Source organism: Cherax quadricarinatus, chromosome 38 (assembly GCF_038502225.1).
Source record: "Cherax quadricarinatus isolate ZL_2023a chromosome 38, ASM3850222v1, whole genome shotgun sequence".
In the NCBI taxonomy this organism is placed as follows: Eukaryota; Metazoa; Arthropoda; class Malacostraca; order Decapoda; family Parastacidae; genus Cherax; species Cherax quadricarinatus.
Genome location: NC_091329.1, coordinates 6,827,502 through 6,838,570, shown reverse-complemented (window position 1 = coordinate 6,838,570; position 11,069 = coordinate 6,827,502). Strand labels below are relative to the sequence as shown.

The window sequence follows — 11,069 nt, the reverse complement described above, 5'->3', positions numbered from 1 at the left end:
GATAGAGTTAGGATAAGTTAGGGTGTTAGATAAGTTAGGGTGTTAGATAAGTTAGGGTGTTAGATAAGTTAGGGTGTTAGATAAGTTAGGGTGTTAGATAAGTTAGGATGTTAGATAAGTTAGGGTGTTAGATAAGTTAGGGTGTTAGATAAGTTAGGGTGTTAGATAAGTTAGGGTGTTAGATAAGTTAGGGTGTTAGATAAGTTAGGATGTTAGATAAGTTAGGGTGTTAAATAAGTTAGGGTGTTAGATAAGTTAGGGTGTTAGATAAGTTAGGGTGTTAGATAAGTTAGGGTGTTAGATAAGTTAGCGTGTTAGATAAGGCTGTAGCAGTGAGAGGAACGTCGGCAACATTGCTGAAACTTTAGCAAGCCTGAGCGACCTGGTCAACACACACGCTGTTCTCGTATCCACACTTTATATCCTAGCCAACCCTCTCCCTGACCACATCTCCATTTTAATTGAACAATGACCACTTAAATAGATTAACTAATTGCACGTCATTGCGGAAGATGACCCAGTTAGTTGAGTGGGAATTGTAAGAGTTAGTGGTAAGTTGCAACTGGTTGTAAGAGGACTTGCATCACTGCCGTCTTATGCCCAGTGTCACTTGGGCAGCGAGAGGGGGAGGAAGGTGCGCTCTCTCGTCCATTTTACTAACTCGCTTGTGTCGAATGAAGTTGATAAGCTATTTTGCTGATGTTGTAGTGTAGAACGGTGAAAGTTTGTGGTACATAGACAGTGTGGTGTTATGTGACTAAATCGTTACCCAAGTGTGTGGTGTTTTGTGTTTAAAGTTATTTTTTTTTGTTTGACGTATATTCTATGATTACATACCAGTGATGGTGTTAATATATTTGTAATTTTTATGGCCCTCTGTTTTCCGTAGTCAGGTTAACGTTCGTTGTAAGAGGCTAGCGGGTGTTATGACCTGCTTAAGTTCTCTAAAGATATATATTTTTTCTAACACTGGAACACCTGTTTAGAAAACTATGACACGTGATAGTATTTTCTTTTTCTGAAAGCTGATATCGAATAACTAAGTTATGTTTACCTTTCGAGCTTGTTGAATGGACTTTTTTTAAAGTTTCAGCAGACGACTAAAAAAAAAATGAGCAAAAAAAAATTGTGCTAAACTTTGTCTGAGTTCGTTGACATTCGGCCTTATTTTTTCCCCGACATTCAATCAACTGGTGTTAGATTGTATCAGATACTGACGCCATTTACAAATTTGTCAGTTAATGGAAGTTAATGATATGGCATAATTTAGATTGTAGCCGTCACATAACTCATAAATCTATCCTAGAACTGATTTAACATTTAAAACGCCAAACGCAAGCTAAAACATTACCATCCAACATTGTTGATAGCAGGTGTGTCGTGGAAAAAAAAATTAGTGGTGGTGGTATATTTCAGGGAAAGCGTTAAACCCGTAGGGGTCATACAGCGCCTGGGGAATGAGAGACATTCAGGATTGATCCAAGGAAGGGGAGGATAAGTTTATTTCCTGGAATCAAGAATTTTCCCTATTAGCAACAAGGAACCTCCTTTAAGGTTTTCATATTAGATATACCATTAGCTACCCATGGAGAGATTACCCTGATGATAGTGAAAGGCTCGTGATCCAATTAAATGGAGATGTGCTCCCCGTCCTCAGATCAAGCGTGATTACCTTCCAGACCCCAGGCTCATTATGATCCCTGCTGGTTGAGTACCTCTCCATGAATGTAATGATAATGACATAATGGAACAAGAATGCAAATCAATTCATCGTTGTTTATTTTTGGTGGTATATTTGTGTATGATTAGACAATGAATGGCTCCTCTCACCATCCAAAATAATTTATTAGTACTACTCGCTGCCTTTGTCTAAATTTATAGACTACTGTACTAAATTTGATTTATTTTTAAAGGCTCATTGCACAGGTCACCGCTATTAAAACCCTCAAGGAAGGCTCCTTGATGCTGGTGAGGGGCTCTTGATCTAGGGAATTGGATCTGTGCTCCAGTTCCATGAGTTAAACCTGAATACCTTCCATCCCCCCACAGGTGCTGTAATAATAATAATATTTACAGTAATCCCTGCACACTTTTATACACTCATCACTTAAAATCTATTAATACAGTAAAATAACTTTGCATTTCTCTCTCTCTCTACTACATAGTCGGATATGGTATACACACAGGTTTTTATCTATCAGTATACGGACATATATATATATATATATATATATATATATATATATATATATATATATATATATATATATATATATATATATATATATCATATTTTAACAATCATTCTTGATAGAGCGTAGACGAATTGCGACCCGAATGACCCATGTGCAGTTGATAATCTTAAACAACCGAATATAAATAGAACATAATCTCCCAGCTTAGTATTGGAAATAAGAGAACAAACACCAGACCCTTGTCGATTTGATTCAGTTTGGCAACTAAGCTCTAATTAACATCAAACGCTAAGGCAATCATTGACTATATATAGCTGAAGCCTTTCTCAAATTGTATTCGAGAAATGTTGGTAAATGTCAAATTTATCATCAGTTCACTAGTCGAGGGTATCCCAGCAAGGGGCAGCCTACTTTGTAGTGATGATGCCCTTGGAGGTCAATATTGACATCACCATTGCTCCATATAATTCCATCAAAAAAAAAAAAACGAGAGTAAGTTTTTTCTTGCAATTGGATAGCGTAAGTGTTTGTTTTGTATGGATTCAGTATATAACCTCTTCGTTTATATTAATTTCAGTATAATGTTTCTGGATTTAAATAGTTATTATAATCATAACTAAGCGCTAAACCCAAAGGGTCATGCAGAAGAGATTTTGTAGTTTTGTGCATAGAAAGTTACCAACTTGGCTTTAGTTAGCTCTATACATTGTCCTTAACAGAAAACATCTTGAGGAGGGAAGGTAGTCTTACAACTTAAACCTTTTGAGGTTCTCCTTACCTCACTAACATTATCCGGCAGGCGAGGCTGCAGGATGTGAAGTTATTTTGGGAGGATGTTGATGGCTTGTATGAGTCTTGGAGCTCAACAATGAGATCACAGACGTGTGAAGACGAGTCTTAGGGTCGGAGTTCCATGATATATTAGTTTGGAACTTCCTAGATAATGAATTGACTGTGTATGTAAAACTGACTTTTTATTTATAAGTGTATTGGCCCATGTTACAGAAACTTTCAACCAGAAAATGTTTAACTATGTAGACTTCTAAACGTATGATAGCTTGTGTTATATAAACGAAAGACCATTCAACTGTACGAACGTGACGAGACAGCTTAGTGGCTTACTTTTACCAGGAAAGCCAGTGTGAAGGAGTTGCTTGAAGTACAACCTCAACTTAGGTTGCAAGTCACGCTTCAACCTGCCCTTGCCGACAACACAAAGGTAAGACTTGTTTGTTTTTATTACAAGTCGTTTCCTTTAAAGGGGTTCGATGATGTTTATGAAGGGTTCCTAATCCAAGGAATTGGAGTTACCCTCCCCTTATAAGGATTATACTTAATTTCCCCCAGTCCCAAGGCTCTATACATGACCCTTAAAACAAGTTTAGAACAAACCCAATGAATGAAATATTTCTAGTCGGAATCATGGAATAACGCAGTTTTTATTCGTTATGAAATTTTAATGTATCAGGGAATATCTTCGCCATTTAATGGTGGGTTCTGGTCAGTACTGGTTTAGCGTTTCCAGTGATCATGTTAAGAATTATCCCCTCCACCGTTCCTCTGTGGGATGGACCATCCTCCTAGATTGTATATCCTACATGGCTCCCTACTGGAACGGAACTATGTATTTCCCATAGATACTGTACCCATAGCGAACGCTTAAACCTCTTCATCGGCTTACCTAAGTCTTCCTGGTCAGGCTAACAAATTTCACCGCGTAATGTATGAAATCCATCCTCTGGATAACATTATGACAAGAAAATATTGATAGTTTTTCTTAACACAGTATTGTATCCGCATCTTGCAAATGGATTTTGATAGTTTTTCTTAACACAGTATTGTATCCGCATCTTGCAAATGGATTAAGTTTTGCGGAATAAAAAACGTAAAGGTGACCAGGTCAACAAAGAATGATTTTTTATGGTTAAATTGCATTAATAAGTGTTATTGCGGTGAAGAACTGGAATGAGTTACGTGCGACATGTTTCACACCACGGGCAATACACGTCTAGATATGCACGTTTCCTGGTTGTCGTCCACAGTTTACACGTGTGTCGTAGTGGTATTTTTTTAAATTTACCGATCTATGACGTCCGTGTTCATAAAAAGGCTTCTGCAGCCTACCCAATCTTAACCTAACTTAAAATGACAGAAAATAGTTAACTGAGAACGCTTATAAATTGCCGTTGCGATCTGCGTATGAAAATTAACATAGTAAAATTAGGATAGGCTGCTGTGTGAAGATGTACGTATGCACGTTGTAGGTGGCTACGTCGATAACTTCATCTTCTGTTGTCTTCATGCAGTTGGCAACACTAGAATGTATGAAAGTCTGCAGTAAGTTACACCAATTAATGGACTTCAATTACCAAAAGACAGTATACCGAATCGATTTGCACTTGGTACAGACAATTAAGCTAATTAGACTTTAGCATAGTGAAATTTAATGGGTGTGTACATTCATCTGTTTGTAAACGCAGAGTTGTTGCCATGGGACGGGTCTCAACTTCTGATCCCCTTTCTGTCTTCGTAAGCGCCTATGACACATTACTTGTGGCGACTTTGATCTTGTATATACTTATGAAACTGCAATCAATTTGCCGCTACCACTTTTTCAATTCGTTCCACTTTATTACCCCGAAACAAAAATTCATAGCATCCATGCATTTCCTCTGTTTTCAGCTTAAACTTTTGCTTTTTTGACCTTAGTCGTCCTAGTTTTAATAAGAGCATAATATAAGAATGAACGAACACTGCGGTAGCTCTATTTACTCATGCTAAGCAGGTCTAACTCATACCCAACAACACCCTCTCACATACTTCCTCTCAGTTTTTACACAGGAGGATACCAGCGATATTCCAGAAATGATAAATTATGTAGAACAGGACGATAATAAACTGTGCACGATTAGGGTCACAAGTGACATGGTCCTTAGGCAAATAGATAAATTAAAACCTAACAAATCCCCAGGCCCTGATGAACTGTATGCAAGGGTTCTAAAGGAATGTAAAGAGGAGCTTAGCAAACCTTTGGCTAATCTTTTCAACATATCACTACAAACTGGCATGGTGCCAGATAAGTGGAAAATGGCAAATGTGATACCTATTTTCAAAGCAGGTGACAGGTCCTTAGCTTCGAACTATAGACCAATAAGCCTAACCTCCATAGTGGGAAAATTTATGGAATCAATAATTGCCGAGGAAGTTCGTAGCCACCTTGAAAAGCATAAATTAATCAACGAATCTCAGCATGGTTTTACAAAGGGGCGTTCCTGCCTTACGAATTTATTAACTTTTTTCACTAAGGTATTTGAGGAGGTAGATCATGGTAATGAATATGATATTGTGTATATGGACTTCAGTAAGGCTTTTGACAGGGTCCCACATCAGAGACTATTGAAGAAAGTTAAGGCACATGGAATAGGAGGAGAAATTTTTTCCTGGATGGAGGCATGGTTAACAAATAGGCAGCAGAGAGTTTGCATAAATGGGGAGAAATCAGAGTGGGGAAGCGTCACGAGCGGTGTTCCACAGGGGTCAGTGTTGGGCCCCATGCTGTTCACAATCTACATAAACGACATAGATGAGGGCATAAAGAGCGACATCAGCAAGTTTGCCGATGACACCAAAATAGGCCGTCGAATTCATTCTGACGAGGACATTAGAGCACTCCAGGAAGATTTGAATAGACTGATGCAGTGGTCGGAGAAGTGGCAGATGCAGTTTAATATAGACAAATGCAAAGTTCTAAATGTTGGACAGGACAATAACCATGCCACATATAAACTAAATAATGTAGATCTTAATATTACGGATTGCGAAAAAGATTTAGGAGTTCTGGTTAGCAGTAATCTGAAACCAAGACAACAGTGCATAAGTGTTCGCAATAAAGCTAATAGAATCCTTGGCTTCATATCAAGAAGCATAAATAATAGGAGTCCTCAGGTTGTTCTTCAACTCTATACATCCTTGGTTAGGCCTCATTTAGATTATGCTGCACAGTTTTGGTCACCGTATTACAGAATGGATATAAATGCTCTGGAAAATGTACAAAGGAGGATGACAAAGTTGATCCCATGTATCAGAAACCTTCCCTATGAGGATAGACTAAGGGCCCTGAATCTGCACTCTCTAGAAAGACGTAGAATTAGGGGGATATGATTGAGGTGTATAAATGGAAGACAGGAATAAATAAAGGGGATGTAAGTAGTGTGCTGAAAATATCTAGCCTAGACAGGACTCGCAGCAATGGTTTTAAGTTGGAAAAATTCAGATTCAGGAAGGATATAGGAAAGTACTGGCTTGGTAATAGAGTTGTGGATGAGTGGAACAAACTCCCAAGTACAGTTATAGAAGCCAGAACGTTGTGTAGCTTTAAAAATAGGTTGGATAAATACATGAGTGGATGTGGGTGGGTGTGAGTTGGGCCTGATAGCTTGTGCTACCAGGTCGGTTGCCGTGTTCCTCAATGTGACCTGGCCTGACTAGGTTGGGTGCGTTGGCTTAAGCTGGTAGGAAACTTGGACCTGCCTCGCATGGGCCAGTAGGCCTTCTGCAGTGTTCCTTCGTTCTTATGTTCTTATATACCCGTCCAGCCTATACTTAAAACTACCCAAAGTTTTCGCCCCATGACTACCTGGGAGTTTATTTCCTCTCAGCCGTATCATTTCCTCCTAAAAATTTTTTTTTTCTGCTCATTCTTACTCCTAAAGTCGTCTGATTCAACTTCTTTAGTCTCATAGCTCATTACCATCAACTCTAGCACTAGGCTTGATGCTAACCTTGAACCTCAAGTTTCTGAACATGTTTGGCCAAGTGTGGAGCTTCATACCGGTGCTGCGTACTGTAGTGTGCATGTGTTCGCGTGCGCCTTTACCGGGTACATCTGGTCATGTATTGCCTGAAATTTACCTAGAGTCGCTTCAGGTCACCACCCCCCGCGGCCTAATCCCAAATCAGGACTCATAGTTGCTGGCCTGATTGATCGATCAAGCAAGCTGTTAGTCCCCGCATCCAACGTATGCACCACAATCAAGCTGATCAGGAAGTTTTGAGAAATCCTTCGGGTTCCCTCATGAAAACAGCTAGGGGTTTCTTGGTGATCCGCCCTTATGCATGAAGGGAGGGCATTGAAGAGTTGTGATCCCTTTGCACTTTTTGAGTTCTCTATGTATTTATCGCTCCCCTGCTTGTCATTGGAGATATCCTGCACCGTCTGCCAAGCTATTTGTGTTCATTAGTAATTTTCGGTGTGCAATTTGGGGACCAATCTCTCCAGTATCTTCCAGGTGTAGATTATGAAGTACCTTTCTCGCCTACATTCTCAGGGGTACAGTTCTAAGGATTTTAAACGCTGCCAGTAATTTAGGCCCTTGACTGAGTTTATACTAGCAGCGAGGGTTCTCTGTACATTTTTCAGCTCAACATTTCTGCATGCCTTGAAGGGGGCCGTCAGTACACGGTAATATTCCACCCCATGAAGAATGAATAACAAATAGAATCATCATCGGCTTGGCATATCTTGTTTTGAAAGTTCTAGTTATTCAGTCTATCATTTTTCTTGCAGCTGCGATAAGGCTGGTGTGCTCCTTGAGCATGAGATCTGGCATTATCATTCCCAAGTTTCTCGCATTTGAATTAGTTAAATTGAGTGGTTTGAGTGTCTTGCACTCGGATCTTATTACTTTTCTCCATTCTTCCGTAACTTAGGTAACCGAAATTTGAACATCATGTTATTAGTAGCCCACTGGATGACTTGGTTTATATCAGCTTGTAGGGTAGTTGTGTCTGCTATGGATGCCACTTTTACAATTTTTAGGTAGGGTATTGTTTGTATCTTTTACTCTTTATTGATAGACGACTCGTCTCGACAAATATGGCTATGGCCATTCCTGCGAAACCACTCAAGTTCTTAAATTTTGCACTTGTCATCGTCATCACTAACAACCCTCCTTTCATGACGTGACCTTCACTGCTGGATAATATTGATGACCTATTGTATTGCAGCTGTAGCTTGGATTCCTTCTTCAATGGCCTATTGTATTATGTTCTGTTATTATATCCATGGGAAAACTCAAACCAGTAGGGCAGCTCCAATTTCTTATGTCAAGAGCCCTTCACCAGAATCAAGACATCTCATTGAATGAGTAACAACTACGGAGGATGGTAAACATTAGTTTTTAGTCCGTCATCTTTATCGCTTTTGTTGCGACTGTTTTCTGAGGCGTCTGTTTATTGTAGTTTGAACTATTTTTTGTTTAATCATAAGAGCTGGCAAGAATTAGGAGGAGGATTGGAGTAGAATTATTGAGTAGCAAATAAGGCTGTGGGTAAACAGGAAAAGAGATATAAGAAGGATAAATGGTCTAACCACTTTAGATGGGTTTTAGAAGAGTGGATTTTAGAAGAGTAGTTTTTGTCATTAAGTGATGAGTGTTATACTTTGAACTGATTAGCATTATTGTATTAATTGGAAAACCCACAGGAAGTACACTGATTAAACAGTAGAGGTGTAACCCAGTGCGTCTAAAAAAAAAGTGATACTTATTATGGCTTCCACATGTATAGAGACCCAATTAAGTAATAAACTTACATTTCCATGGCAATTCTCATTGTAATTGCTTCCAGGGAATCATAGAAAATGATGAAGTGGAATTATGTTTATTATTCTCTGCGATGCCATTTTAGATCCTAGTACTTATGGAAATTGCTTATTCTGTGTAATTTAAATACTTCAGGAAAGACCGTTTAAGCACTCTGGCTGAAGCAGTGATAGAGTAATAAATTAAAAGACAACGGGATTCATTATAGAGCTTTAGGGCTGGAAACGAAAGCTTGAATGAGACCTGAAACTGGCACAACGATGACGGTAAAAGATTGAGCTAGGATGTTCTAGGGCTATCTTTAAAAATTACCTGTACCATTATATATATATATATATATATATATATATATATATATATATATATATATATATATATATATATATATATATATATATATATATGTGTGTGTGTGTGTGTGTGTGTGTGTGTGTGTGTGTGTGTGTGTGTGTGTGTGTGTGTGTGTGTAATACTTACAAACAAGCTATACAAGATGTAAAACCACAGGGGAGTTAAATGATAACTTTAGGCCTTTCGTGTTGCATCAACATCTTTAAGAGCTAGCACCCCTCAAGGAAGTTCCTTGATGCTGGTGAGTGGCTCTTGATCTAGGGAACTGGATCTGTGCTCCAGTTCTCTGAATTAAGCCTGAATACCTTCCATCCCCCACAAGCGCTGTATAATCCTACGGGTTTAGCGCTTCCCCTTGATTATAATAATAGGAGCTAGCAGTGGTGCAGAAATGAGTAGGAAGTCCAGGTAGATTCGTTCATGGAACGATTCCAACTGAAACCATCCTTTTAAGGGATTTCAACTAAACAGCTCCATTACATTTATTCAGTTGTTCACAGTGAACATAACGAAGGAACACTGCAGCAAGCCTACTGACCCATGCTAGGCATATCTGATGTTGTGATGAATGGTTTTGAAAACCGACAAGTTGAAGATTGAGACACTTATGCAACATATGGGAATCCTTATTGAGGAAACATTTCGTCCTGTTATATATAGCAGAGGGCCAAAAAACCCTAGCGAAAATAAGCCGCATTACCTGGCTTTCCTGGGTTATTAACCCTCCGAGAATTAATAATTATAAAACCGTCTCTTGCATTGGATTAGACATTTTGTCAAGGGGTATCCGTTTTATTTACACATTTTATATTCACTTTGATGTTTAAGGTACATTATTTTTCTCCACTAGGCTTGCTTTGTGGTGACCATCACGTTCGTTTTACTTCATGCAAGAGTCTGCAGTGTCTCCATTTATCGCTATGACAAAAAAAAAAAAAATCTGGGCGGACACACTATCCTAGTCTATTTAGGATTTTTTTTTTTAGCGCAGGCTGTGCCACTGAGAGAAATAAATCTGATCATAAATCATCTCTGCCAAGACGAGCCAGATACGTTGCTCCTGTCGTCGCATAAATTTCTCTGCTTCCACAGCTCAGATTATTTACATTCACGAGGAAGCGCTCAACCTGTAAGAGCCTTACAACGCCTGGGGAATGGGCGGTAATTAGGTTTGTTCTAAGGAAGGGGAGGGAAAGCTTCATTTATATGGATCAAGAGCTCCCTGTGGTTGTCACCTCCGTTGAAGGCTTCACAGATCACATCGGTCTTCAAATCTCTCAAGATCTTTTCTTTGTCTCCCTCCCTCCCGTTCCTCTGAAGGGTATATGCACCTAGGTGTGCATCTCTGGTTTAGGTAATAAAGTATTTTTGATGTGATGAATAGGTGACGTGCAGCCTTCATCACCCTCATGTAGTTGATAGGTGTTAAGCCTAATACACCAGTAGTTGATGTGCTTTAAACCTCGCACCCCTCAAGGGAGGTTGCTTGACGGTGGTGAGGGGCTCTTGATCTAGGGAATTGGATCTGTGCTCCAGTTCCCTGAATTGAGCCTGAATACCTTCCATCCCCCCACATGCACTGTATAATCCTACGGGTTTAGTGCTCCCCCATAATTATAATAATAATAATTTAAACCTCGCAGACCACTCGAAGTTTCTCTCCGTGTTTCTTGCTATTGTAGCTCTTGTACACAAGGCGAATACTGCTCTTGTGGTCTAGTAGATAAGTTCAACCTGTTCTCTCCCTACAACTATAAAAAGTAAATATTTGTTATTCTTGGTTACGTTAGGTTTGTTTTAATTAACTATAACTTGTATTTAGATATAATTAATCGACAGTGAAGAAATATATTAAAAATGGGCTACTTACGTGTGTATGAACCCCATACGGGCTTATCGCTTTCCCTTGAATATAATTAGG

At 39.1% G+C, this 11,069-nt stretch overlaps 1 protein-coding gene across 2 annotated transcripts in view; it reads left to right on the top strand.

Annotated features, from left to right (window-relative positions):
- The first annotated feature begins 580 nt into the window (after positions 1–580).
- Positions 581–11,069, top strand: part of LOC128692948 (cytospin-A) — a 531,559-nt gene continuing 521,070 nt past the window's right edge. For both annotated transcript variants that reach the window (XM_070092047.1, XM_070092046.1), the window contains exons 1-2: positions 581–634; positions 3,201–3,414. The gene's annotated coding sequence lies outside the window, so the exon portion shown is untranslated. The remainder of the gene's footprint in view (positions 635–3,200; positions 3,415–11,069) is intronic.